The sequence below is a fragment of the Lactuca virosa genome, chromosome 1, assembly GCF_052849685.1.
Source record: "Lactuca virosa cultivar CGN04683 chromosome 1, Lactuca_virosa_CGN04683_v6, whole genome shotgun sequence".
In the NCBI taxonomy this organism is placed as follows: Eukaryota; Viridiplantae; Streptophyta; class Magnoliopsida; order Asterales; family Asteraceae; genus Lactuca; species Lactuca virosa.
The window spans coordinates 27,298,943-27,312,053 of record NC_136426.1 but is presented as its reverse complement, the minus strand read 5'-3'; the positions used below and the strand labels follow the sequence as shown (position 1 = coordinate 27,312,053).

The window sequence follows — 13,111 nt, the reverse complement described above, 5'->3', positions numbered from 1 at the left end:
TGAACTTCTCGATCCACATTCCTGCGATGATCTTGACAAATCTGTAAACTAGTTAGTCAACACCATACTTTTATTATGTTTTTCATCGAGGTCAACCCATTTTAATATATAAGACCAATCTTTGTCATGCACTTTGGACCTTCTGCTTCAACTTCCATATTATATTCATGGGATCTGGTATCTTAACATTCTTTTGGAATTATTCTTGGATTTGTCTTGTTATCGAGTTATAAAACATTTGTGTTCATAGCGAATGCATCTGCAACTGCAAGTTCAACCAGGATGCCATGAGCATAAAATAGGGAAGTTGTGAAAAATGTTGGTGACATGAAGATGGTCTATTATATCTGAATTCTAGTTATCATAATTTCTAGGAAAATTAATCATGGCTTTGAGAAGGTTTAGATCTACATTAAGATCTTCTGTTGTGACTTATTTGTTATGCTTTTCTGCAGGTTAGTACTGAGAACATGATTCTAATTTTCATGTTAAATGTTCCATTTAACTGTTAGTTTGTCATAGAGAAATTAACTTCGTATGTTTGTTACAGTTGTAATGGCATATGATATCTTTGATCCAACCGCAAACATAACCATTACATGGGATGTTGTTTCATGGACTCCAGATGGCTACGTGGTAAGTAATATTCTGAGATTCCTAATTAAGTAAATTGTGATTGTTACCTGAGATGAGCGATTTGCAGGCTGTGGTGAAGATGAACAACTATCAAATGTATCGTCCAATCATGACTCCAGGATGGACATTGGGATGGACATGGGCTAAAAAGGAAATAATTTGGTCGATTCTAGGAGCTCAGGCGATTGATCAAGGAGATTGCAAGGACTTACCGAGTAATATTCCTCATTCCTGTGAGAAGAGTCCCAGAATCATTGACATGCAGCCAGGAGTACCTTACAACCAGCAGTTCCTAAACTGCTGCAAGGGTGGTTTTGTAAGTTCAATGGGTCAAGATCCTGCTAATTCACTCTCGGCGTTTCAGTTGAGTGTTGGGAATTCGGGCAATACTTATAAAACAGTCGGTCTGCCCAAGAATTTCTCCCTGCTGGGTCCCAATCAAGGATACACCTGCAGCCCTATATCCATTGTGCCATCTTCGGTTTCTTTATCATCTGGTGGTCGTAGAAAGAACCGAGCTTTAAGTATGTTTCACTGTTCCATGAAGGCCAGGTTTTATATTCTTTTACAATTAACCTCTCTTCTGATTAATCGTGTATTTATTTGTAGTGTCATGGCAACTGGTGTGTCGTTACTCCCAGTTTCTGGCCTCTGAGATCCCAACCTGTTGTGTCTCGATGTCATCTTTTTACAACAGTGAGATCACTCCATGTCTTTCATGTGCTTGTGGCTGCAGGATCAATGAAAACTGTGTTACGTAAGCTTTCTATAATCATATTTCGAGATTATGCATATAAGATACTTGGCAATCTGACTAAAATCGTAAGAGAATTCTTGTAACACATCAGTAATAATTCGCCTATATCACATGTGGTTGGATCAACAAGCCCACATACAGAAGGTAATGCTCCCGTGAAGCAATGAACTCACCACATGTGCCCTGTTCGGGTTCATTGGCATGTGAAAAGAAACTACAAGATGTATTGGCATGTGAGGATCACCATCACCAACTTCAACTTCAATTTCAACTACACTAAGTGGACACTTGTTGCTCAACATCCGAATCTCAACAACATTGCCAAAGTTGATGCTTTTAACTATAAGCCTCTTCTCCTCTTTGAACCCATAAGTAAGTTGATGAGAACAAATATGAGCAGCCCAGGAAATCTACCTGATGATATGTGATCTACTATTTATAATCTAAGCAAGAAACAAACTCATTTGTCAACGTCATCCTGGTTTTTAAATGCAGATGATACAGGTATGTTTTATGGAGTAGAGAAGCTGGATAACGACCGCCTTCTGGAGGCTGCAAGTGTGCATTCAGAGATGATTCTTCAAAAAAATAGGACAACATTCTCATTGAATCGTGGGTGGGCATTCCCTCATAAAGTCTACTTCAATGGTGACGAATGCATAATGCCCCTGCCTATCTCTTACCCGTCTCTTCCAAACTCCGTCCTTCCCGTTTTAGATGTTGGACGAATGGTCGTTATTATTCAAGTACTAATAGCAACATTTCATCAATTTATCTAAAATTAGACATACCAGTGTTAATGTGTTAATGTAGAAACATATGTTTTGACTTTATTTGGAAGGATTGAATCAAGAATGCCAATTATTGATATCAATGTTTTTGCTTCTTGGTATGGTATATGTAACTGAAGAGGAGAGAGCACAGAGAATAAAACAAAATGGTAAATGTAAGTGACCAAGACAATCGCTAAAATATCTTTATATAGGTCAAAGTATGGATGGGCTTTAGAACCGGACCGGTTTTCCAATATTATAAGAACCGGGGACCGGACCGCCGGTTCTAGCGCCACTTCCGGTTTTGGTTATTTTTCAAACTAGAACCGGTTAAAATGTTGTAGTACAAACACTAAATTATATGATGAAAAAAGAATTAAGTAATTCCGATTTCATATGAGTGAGTTATGCGCATTTTAAAAGCATAACAGATTCCAAAATAAAAACAAAATGCTGAAACAAAAAATACGCAACATTGATATGTTGTCTTCCGGGGTCTATAGCTAATTGAATATCTAACCAAAATATGTGTTTGTATAGTCTAAAATGAAGTACAAACACCAAATTACATGTTAGAAAAAAAAATTAAGTAATTCCGACGTCATATGAATGAGTTATGTACATTTAAAAAAATGGGACATATTCAAAAAAACAACAAAAAAAGTGTTGAAATAGAAAAAAGCAGCATTGATATTCTTTCTTTTGGGGCATGTATCTGATTCAATATCTAACCAAAATATATGCTTTTATTTTGGTTATATTTAAAAAAACGTCCAGCCACCTGCGATGCCTCATGTTCAGGTTCGGCTGATCCATAAGATGTCTCAAACTCTTGTGATCCGTATAAACTGTACAACGGACCCCATAAAGACAATGTCTCCAAATCTTGAGGGCAAAGACCACTGCCCTAACTCTAGGTCATGAGTGAGATATCGCGTCTCATGCGGATTCAGCTGGCGCGAAGCATAATCAAAATCTCGTCCTCTCTGTATGAGGACTGCCCCTAAGCCAGTGATGGATGCATCACAGAATACCATATCCTCAACTCCCTCCGGGAGGGTCAATACCGGGGCCTCACATAACTTCTGCCGAAGAGTCTCAAACGTAGACTGCTGCTCAGGGCCCCTTCGGAAATCCACCCCCTTCCTCGTCAGACGAGTGAGGGGTACCGCAATCTTGGAGAAATCCTGAATGAATCTCCGATCTCTGAGGGAGATTTCAGAACCTCCCACTGCATCACAACCTCGATCTTGGCCGGATCGACCAAAATCTCATCCTGGTTAACGAGGTGCCCTAAGAACTGGACCTCTCATAACCAAAACTCGCACTTCGAGAACTTGGCATAAAGTCGTTCTTGCCTCAGTACCCCCAAAAGCTCTCGAAGGTGCTCCTCATGCTGCTCTCTGGTGTTGGAATATACCAAGATATCATCAATAAACACAATGAGGGGTGGATCAAACATCGACCTGCATACCCGATTCATCAAATCCATAAACACAGCAGGTGCATTGGTGGGCCCAAATGGCATCACCACGAACTCGTAATGCCCATAACGAGTTTGGAACGCGGTCTTCTCCACGTCATCATCTCTCACTCTCACCTGATGATACCCAAACCTCAGATCTATCTTGGAGAACCAAGATGCACCCTGCAATTGATCAAAAAGGTCATCAATCCACGGAAGAGGATAACGGTTCTTCACCGTTAAATTTTCAACTCCCGGTAATCAATGCACATCCGGTGTGAACCATCCTTATTCTTGACGAACAATACCAGCGCTCCCCATGGAGAACTTCTCGGTCTGATGAACTGTTTGCCTAGTAGCTCCTGCAGCTGAGATGACAACTCTTGCATCTCAGGCGGTGCCAAGCGGTACGACGCCTTGCAAATCGGGGCCGCATCTGGCACAAGGTCAATCCTGAAGTCGACCTACCTCTCGGGAGGCACACCGGGTGACTTCTCCGGGAATACATCAGCAAACTCCCTGACCACTGGAACCTCTGAGATTGAAATTTGATCCCCAAATCGAATGTCAACCACAAAAGCTAACTAACCTGCACACCCATGCAGAATATACTGACGAGCCCTGGCTGCCGAACAAAACCCTGAACCGACCCTGGTGCCCTCTCCATAAATAACCTATTTTCCCCCACTTGGGGTTCGAACTACCACTCGTTGGCCCTCACAATCAATCATGGCACTAAACCTGCTTAGCCAGTCCATACCCACTATCACGCACACATCCCCCATGGGAATAGGGATAAGATCAATCAGATAAGACACTTGAAGATCTCTAGCACACATCCCTGAAATACTGCAGATGCAAAAACCATGTGCTCATTGGCGATAGAAACCCGTAATGGACAGTCTAACTCCCCAATAGGCATATGAAACTCCCTACTGAATGATCGAGATACAAAATACCGACTCGCACCCGAGTCAAACAACACAAGAGCTGGTAAAGAGTTCACTAGGAACGTACCTATCAGGGGCATGTATGACCAACCTGATCACAGTGGTAACAAATCCTGACACTCGGTGGCGGAATCTGCTAACGACAATCCCTAGAAATGTGACCCTCCTTGCCACATTTGTGGCACCCAGATCAACACGCATCATCATGAACCTTTCTGCACTTCCCACAAGTGTGGCCCCTCTGACTCCCCTTCCTCGAATCAGCAGCCTTAAATCGCTTCACTGCAAATTGTGACTGCAATGGTGCCTGCCTCTACTCCCTCGTCTGGAGCTTTATCTCAATCTCATGCCGCCTGGCGGCCTCCTGCAACTCCAATAATGAACAATAGCGTTGAGTGGACACAAACTGCCATATATCCGTCTTCAGCATGCTCAAGTACCGGGTCATCTGAGCTTGCTCAGAAGCAGCAAACACAGGGCAAAACATGGCTCTCTCCGTAAACATCTTGGTGATCTTCGTCACCGACTCCGTCCACTGCCTCAAATCCAAGTACTCTTGGGCCAACCTCTCCCACTCCACCAGCGGAACATATCTGGAATGGAACATCTCAGAGAACTGCTCCCAAGTCACAACAGCCCTCTACTCAGTAGAATATGAACTAGTAACAAGCCTCCACCAATCCTTCACTCCGGATCGTAGCAGGTTCAGAGCGTACTTGACCTTCTGGTTAGCTGGACAAGAACAAGTGAAAAAGCACCCCTTAATGTTAGATAGCCACCTCATGGCTATAATCGGATCCTGAACTCCATCAAACTTTGGGGGCTTCGTATTATCAAAGTCCCAGTACTGAAAAGCCCTCCCAGCACAACCCCCACAGCAGCGACGGCTGCAGCAGCAGCAGTCTCAGCAAGAGCAGCGTATATGTCATCAAAGAACTCCATCATCGCAGTCTTGATAGACCCAAACAGCTCCGGTATCTGCCCCCTGACAATGGTCACAACCTCCTCATGGACAATCTCCCTGATACGGTCCTCAGTCACTACTGGCCTATCCTAGCCACCCGCTCCCGATCCTGACCCGGATCCCGCCTCAAATCGTCTCGTCATCACCATACTGAAAATAAACCAGGAAGACATTATATTAAATACTTATCTTACCAGGGAACCAACTCCCAACAAAGCCCTAGGGGTTGTGACTTCCTTGTTACGCGTACGACACCTGTGTTTTCAATAGTATGGGCCCATACTACCTTCCACACCTACCTGTATTTGTCTCATAGGATCATCACAACATCCCTAACAATACACACTAGCATACACATACACTCAATCTTCACTCCCTAGTGGAAGGCTAAACATTACGAAACTGGTCGACTGACCCCACACAACACATCCATGAAACTTCCACCAACCATGCAACATTCGTGTATGCTAATCATACATAACACTGGACCCTATAGACAGTCGAATATCCGATCGTGCCCTAAGCCCTTCATCAAACAAGAACAGGAAATAAGGTCAAACCAAACATTCTTAGGCTATAGAATCTTAGTTATGTATAACCATGATGCATACACTAAGCAACTACAGTAACGATGCTAATTTCATATAAGGAAGTACCCTAGGCTATCAGGCATCATATAATCAGGAAATTCTATCATGCAATTCTTGAAGATCCCTAGCATATCACTAGCATGTTGTTCTAACATATCACAAGATCAAATAACAGTGTGGTAATTTGGGGTCTACTTACTGGCTCCGGTTGATCGTACATATCGCATCCTCTTCGATTATTTGAAGTAATTTGAAAGTTATTTAAAAAAATCTTTTTCCTTAGTTTGAGACTGGATTCACACGAGTGTTCCTCCAATTCACTCAAACCAAGGCTTTGATACCAACTTGTAACACTAGCGAAAATCACAACAATTTTAAACTTTTCAAACCAACCCACAATTATAAAAATGTTTACAAAACCATTGTTTCAAAATGTTTATATAATATCAGAGTATCCCAAAAATCATAAAAACCGATAAACAAGAGGATGTGCACGGTCACGCCTTCGCCTTTCCACGGTCATCCGAAGTACCTGAAAAAATAACTAAAATTGTAAGCCAAAGCTTAGTGAGTTTCCCAAAATACCACCACAAAACAAAGCACATTCACAAACACTCATGCCTAGCCCAATCAGCATCGGGTTGGAATACCAGACATGTTCACGATGGGTCCAGTCATCCTTGGGATGGAATACCCTCGTATCATAAGCATGTTGGCCCAATCAGCATTGGGCTGGAATACCCCCGGTCTGTTGACTGACGCACAGAGAAGTCCAGTCTCACCATACATCATAGTATGTCAACATGTGCATAACAGATAAATAAATAATCAGGAAACAGGTAAAAAGATAACAAATCCACAGATCACTACTTCATGCAAACACCCTATATATCAGGATACATAACAAAATGGGTAGGCATTGGTGCCTTCGACCCACGGATATAGTGAGGAAAACTCACCTCAAACTGAACACTAGCTGCCGAGGTACTAACTCTGAATCTCAGCTCAATCCGACACCTAATCATCATAATGACCGATTCTTAGTCATAATCTAAAATACCCTTAAGGTCAAACCTGGTCAAACTAGGTCAAGGTCAAAGTCAAACTGGTCAAACCACTGAGTCAACTGAGTTAACCCAACCGAGTCGACCCAGAGCGAGTATACGGGGCGTACTCTAGAGGTACGTTGGGCGTACTCCTCCTTGACCGCATCGGGACCCTTGACCGCGTACGTTGTGCGTACTCCCAGGTACGCGGGGTGTAACCCCAAAAATCAAGATTCCTTCGTTAAGAGCTTATTGTAACGACTTAATGCAACCAAATGCAGATCCAAGGTCCAAATGCCATAAAGAGTCATAAAGTTGGAAACTTTATGACCTTGAATGCATAAAAAAAGTTGCTTAATCCCTAAAGACCCAACACCTTAATGCCTTAAGACTCCCATTAACATGCATGGGACAAAACTAGCCATTGAAGCTCCATTTTTATGACTTAACCCCACTACTAGTGTCTGAAAATACAACTTAATGAGTCAAGAACATGTCATGTTTGAGATCTAACAATTTGGGCCAAAAAGGACATAAAATCAACACATAAGCAAGATCTAGTGAACTAGCCATCAAGGTTTGAACTTTATACCTTCTAATGATGGAGAAGGATGCAAAACTCCCAGATCTAAGCTTGCTTCTAGCTTCCAAGCTTCACAACCACCTTTTTTTCCTTTGGAACACACAAAAACTCACACTAAATCTTCCAAGTGCTCAAATGAGGCTAGGGTTTTCAAGAGAACATGAGTATGATGATGGAGGCTGGAAATGAGAAGAGAAATGAGGCTTAATGTTGCTTAAATATGTACAAACCCTCAAAACTAGGGTTTGGGATCTGGCCACGTACGCCCAACGTACTCACATACGCATGTCGTACTCTCATAGCCTAAAAATTACGGAAGTGCCACTATGGCTTAATTGAACACATTCATGCCCTTAGGGTCCAATTTAAAAAATAATAAAATCATAAGGGTTAAAAATAGAAGTACCATAACGACGGGATGTTACAAAGCGGGATGTAGCTTGGTACGTGGAGAGGTGCTTAACTTGCAGGAAAGCCAAGGCCGGGCATTAGCGGCCTCACAGAAAGATGTAGCCGTTAGATATTTCCGTTTGGAAATGGGAGGAGATCACCATCGATTTCATTACGAAGTTGCCTCGGACTGTGCGTGGAGTGGATTCGATTTGGGTCATCGTGGATCGATTGACCAAGAGCACGCATTTTATTCCGATTCAGGAGAGTATCTCTGCGGAGAAGTTGGATGAGGTATACATCAGGGAGGTCGTGGCACGGCATGGAGTGTCGATTTCTATGGTTTCAAACAAGGGCGTCCGGTTTACTTCCAGATTTTGGAAGAGGTTCCACGACTAGTTGGGTACTCGTCTTCATTTCTGTATGGCCTTCCACCCGCAGACTGACGGTCAGAGCGAGCGGACCATTCAAACCTTGGAGGATATGCTTCGGGTGTGTGTTTTGAATTTCGGTGGGAGTTAGGATACATATCTCCCTTTGGAGGAGTTTTCGTATAAAAACAATTATCACGCTAACATTGATCGACCTCCTTTTGAGATGCTCTATAGGAGGAAATGCAGGACCCTGATGTGTTGGGTTGAGGTCGGTCAGCGAGTCATGGGGAGTACCGAAGTGATACTCAAGATTACCGATTTGATTCAGCAGGTTCAGAGTAGACTCCAAACAGCTCAGAGTCGGCGAAAGAGCTATGTCGACAGATCTAGAGTGTGCAAACTTGAGAAATCCATCTATGGATGTCAAGACTGCTTTCCTTAATGGGAAACTGGCTGAAGATGTTTACATGTGTCAGCCAGAGGGTTTTGTAGATGCGAAGTACCCAAATAGAGTGTGCAAGCTTGAGAAATCCATCTATGAATTAAAGCAAGCGTCTCGCAGATGGAATCTTTGTTTCGATGAGAAAGTCAAAGAGTTTGGATTTTTGAGAAGCGAAGATGAGTCCTGTGTGTATGTCAAAGCTAGTGGGAGTATAGTTAGCTTTCTAGTTTTGTATGTTGATGACATACTACTCATAGGAAACGACATCCCAACTTTGCAGGAGGTTAAGACCTGGCTTGGGAAGTGTTTTGCTATGAAAGATATAGGGCAAGCTGCTTATATTCTATGGATAAGTATTTTGAGAAATAGAAGTAGGAGACTAATAGGACTTAGTCAAAGTGCTTACTTGGACAAGGTGCTGAAACGTTTTAGCATGGAGAATTCCAAGAAAGGGGAACTGCCAATTCAAAGAAATACCAAGCTGAGTAAGACTCAGAGTCCGAGTACCGATGCCGAGATAGCGGAAATGAGTTGAGTACCATATGCTTCCGCCATTGGCTCAATCATGTACGCTATGACATGTACTCGCCCTGATGTGGCTTTTGCGTTGAGCATGGTTAGCCGATATCAAGGGAACCCGGGTGGAGCTCATTGGACAGCAGTTAAGAACATTCTTAAGTACCTGCGAAGGACTAAGGACTAGGTCCTTACACTTGGTGGGAGTGATGACTTGAGAGTGACAGGGTATAGTGACAGCATCTTTCAAACCGACAGAGATAACTTCCGCTCTCAGTTGGGTTGGGTATTTACCCTTAATGGAGGAGCAGTTACTTGGAAAAGTTCCAAGCAGGAGACTATGGCTGATTCAACGTGCGAATCAGAGTACATAGCAGCAAGCGAAGCGTCGAAGGAGGCGATATGGTTGAAGAACTTCATTGGTGACCTTGGAGTTGTACCAGCCATAAAGGAGCCCATGGAGATTTTCTGTGATAACGAAGGAGCGGTTGCCTTGACCAAGGAACCAAGGGATCATGGTAGATCCAGACACATCGACAGAAAATACCACATCCTCAGACATCGGGTAGAAGAGGGACTCCTCGTAGTCAATAGGGTATCGTCGGAGGAGAACCCAACAGATCCTCTCACAAAGGGTCTGAGCAGGGTTAAGCCCTTACAGCATGCGAGGAGCATTGGTCTGAATGACGATATTAGTTTTAGTGATTAGATAGATGTTTAGAAACTTGTAATGGATAAATGTAATTGACATTTGATGATTAAGTAATGGAGATTTATTTATGAGTAAAGTTTGCTATCTTATGTCAATTGTTTACTATTGTTTCACTTTTGCATGTTTACCTCCAGAATAATTAGATTGTTCAAATTATCCACAATCAATCATACTTTGGGAGTAAGTTATGAGGTTAGACTGTCATGAATTGGTTTGTAGATTGTCTAAGTGTTTAGACATAGCAAAGGTTTGCTGCAACGTTCGTGGGTACTTCTGAAATAAAATTTGAGTATTGGATTAAACCCACGCTTATGTGAATCACTTCATGGAATTTATCACGAGTGATTGTGAGATGATAATATCGTATAATCTTTAAACCAAGATATATGAGTTGTTGTTTACAAGTTGGTTGTGCATTGATAATGCATAAACGCATCAGTAAGTTATAAAACGTGTTATTGTGTACAAATTTAACGAGTGAATAGTACAAGCATATAAGTCAAAGCTTATATGTTCCTTTTATCCTAAGAGGGTAAAAGCGATATCTTGGGCCCCTTGATGATTTTGTGTTGACTTATGTGTCGGGCCTGGTCATGACTAAATTGATGTGTTCAATTAAGTTCTATGTCAAACAAATCAGAAGTCGGGAAAACAAACTGTTGGACATTGAGAATGATTATGTTTCATGTCTTTGTCAACACGATATCTTGCAGAACGGAGGATTATATGATCCCTTATCTAAAGGACGCGTCATTGACTAGGTCAGAGTTCGACAGCGACTTTTGAGAGCTACGATTGCTAATCGGATTTTGAAGTCATACTTGCAATTATAGTTATTAGACTTATCCAAGTGGGAGACTGTTGGATTAGGTGTCTAAGCCCATAACTATAATTGGTATGTACTTGACCCGATAGTAGCATGGTCCTTTTGGGTTGCCTTCACCATAGCAATTTGATAGGATGAGTTTCGGAGAAAGAGGTTAATTAATGATTTATTAATATATTATAAGAATAATATATTAATTGAGAATTCATATTATTTAATTAGTATTGATCAAAAATTAATTTGGAATTAATTTAGTGATCAAAAGAGACTAATTAAAAGAACGAGGACTGATTATGTAAATCAGTAATAGTTGTAGTTTGGGCTAATGGACCCTATTGATAAGGGGTGGAAGAAAATCTATGGGAAGCCCATAGAGTTTTCGTCCAGGGCCTATCATAGGGGTCTATGGATTGCTTAGGGACTAAACAAGGGAATTAGGGTTTCCAGTTGAAAACCCTAGTAGCAGCTCAACTATAAAAGGAACCCCAAGGCTCCTAAAATCGGCCACTTGATTCCCTAGAAGAAACCCTGGCCGATTTGTGAAGCCTCCATCTCTCTCTCTCTTGTTCATACATTGCTTGTGGTGTTTGTGACTCCATTAGAGGTGCAGCACTTGAGGCACTAAGCTCTTGAAGGTCAAGATCAAGCAATCAACAAGAAAGGTATTCTTCTAACTCTAGTTTATTCATTGACTTCGAAAATTGTATGCTAGTTTAGGGTTCTTGCTTTGGAAAATTGATTTGCATGTATAACTTGAGAAAAACCTAGATCCAAAGCAAATAGGGTTGCATGTGCACCATAGGAATGTTGTAATGCTCAAAACCCATCATCAACATGGTAACTTTCCACTGGTTCTTCAGACTCAACTTCATAATTGACTAAATTACCCTGACACACTTCTTCTTGAGTTTCAATTTCAACTTCAATGACCAATCCCTTATTTGTTTTCTATGTGGTCATGGTCACTCCTCCACTCACATCCATAACATTACTTTGTTGGCTAACCAATGACATTACATATGGAACAACAGTCTTAGAATGATCATGCCCTTCATCCATATCTATTACATGTGAATGCTCAACAACATAGTTGACATGGTGGTTTAAATCAAGCTTTTTGCTATATGATCATACTTCTCTTGTACAAGGTTTTTTTTCTATTCATTTCTGGTGACACTCTCTCGGGTTCCAGTTCCTTAATAACAACTTTCGAAGGAGACTTAAAATAAGTAGGTACCCTAGTCTGACCATTTTCAATATACACCCTTTTAAGTCTGTGTTTAGGGACATACGAAGCCATTTTAAGTACGTCTTGCTCATTACCTAAAGGCAATAATATATAGCCTTAGGGGTATATATTCAGGATATAATGGTTGTAAAGGGTCTATTCAGTTTTGTACCCTAATTCTCTAACCATGTCATCAAGTTCATGGATTGAAGTGTCAATGTCATCTACGTATGATACAGTACCGTCGATGTATTTCCTTTCAGGTGCCTTGGTGAAAATACCAGCTTCAACGTGAAATAATTGTCATATCCTTCTGCAAACACAAAAATAGACATGGTAAAGACGATGATTTCTCTTCATGAACGCATTCAAGAAAAAAAAACTGAATTTTTAATGAACAATAATTCCCATTATTTTAGATGAGGGTTATGAAAGTGGATAGTAATTTCCAAATATTTACCATCATGCAATTGTTATGTTTTAGCCATTGGTCAATAATTTTAAAAAATGTAAGACTTTGATCAGTTCCCAACATTATTGGTAAGAGGAGTTTAGATCCTTCTCGGTAGGGAATGGTTATGGGTAAAAAGTCAGATCATTATATTTGAAATGGAGATAATGACTTGCCATCACTCAAAACACTGCCAGTGTAACTTAACCATCACAACTCTTGCTTGATTTCTGAGCAAACTGCAAACTCATCTGGTTAATTAAAAAAGCTAAGGGTGAATCTTGAAAATCTCAAGAGACATGCAACCACCATTAGGTAAGCTATCTCCATGCGTTCGTATTCTTTACCTTATTCTTGGCCTTTTTAATTCAGCAAAGGAGATTCTTCTGTTGTTGCGTTAATTATAGA

General features: G+C 41.3%; 1 pseudogene; it reads left to right on the top strand.

The window, feature by feature from the left end:
• The first annotated feature begins 555 nt into the window (after window positions 1-555).
• On the top strand, window positions 556-2,172 carry LOC145104181 (COBRA-like protein 4; annotated as a pseudogene).
• Window positions 2,173-13,111: the final 10,939 nt, after the last annotated feature.